The following is a 991-nucleotide window of genomic DNA, read 5'->3' on the forward strand; positions in this document are numbered from 1 at the left end:
CCAGGACCGTATCCTGGTAGTGCAGCCAAGTCTTTGGGAGCACGTATGGAGCGGGGTGGCAGATTCTGGTTGTTCCCATGCAAAAAGGTGTTTTCAGGGAGCTGCACTAACTTGGAAAAGCCACCACACTTGGGAGACGAAAGTTTAATTGCGATTTTTAAGGTAACCACTTAAAGATCCTGCAAACTTCAAGTGTGTGTGCGCTGCTTATGCGAAGGGCTGAGTTCTCCCTTCAGGGTCTTGCTCTGGCCAAGACACCGGGTGTGTGTGGGGGGGAAGGAAATAATTCCCTACTTTCTGTCTGTCCCCTCTTTCCTCTTTGTGCTCCCTGATTTGTCTCCTTCATTCATTTCTGACTGAGAAATGCCCTGGTTCTGAGGAGCAGGTAGAGCGAGGGTGGGTTTGGTTTGTTGGTTGTGGTTTTTTTTTTTTCATTTTCTCTTTCTCGACAAGCACGTATCCAATGCCTTTCCCGTTGGGAATTGCCTAGGATTTATCTGGACTGAGTGGATTTTTCTTCTTTCCTGGAATCGTGGAAAAGATGTTACTTCTGAGCTTGTGTCTTTGCTGATAACACCAGGAACGGTGATGCTTATCGAACTCGGACAGAAATTCCTTAGAAACCAGCAGAACCAAAATAAAATTTAAAAGCCACGAAAAAGAAAATAAAAATAGATGGTCATGAAGGAAGCGAGAGGAGTGTTAGTGAATCCCAGACACGTTACAGACGGGGACAAAACAGAATAATCCAACTAACGCCTCAGTGGGCTCCACGCCTGTGTGCGTGTATCTGCGTGTGTGCGGGGATGGGCAAGGCTCGGGATGAGATACCGGGGCTGGATAAAATTACAGCGGAGCTAAATAGGGTAGAAAGGAAGCAGGCTCGGGATTTTCCAAGATAACGGGGTTGATCAGAGCTGCTGGAGTGCAGGAGAGGTGTGCGGGGGGGGTGGGCTGGGAGAGGCGATGTGGGAATCAATGAGGGGTGAGC

Source organism: Geospiza fortis, unplaced genomic scaffold, assembly GCF_000277835.1.
Source record: "Geospiza fortis unplaced genomic scaffold, GeoFor_1.0 scaffold112, whole genome shotgun sequence".
Classification (NCBI taxonomy): Eukaryota; Metazoa; Chordata; class Aves; order Passeriformes; family Thraupidae; genus Geospiza; species Geospiza fortis.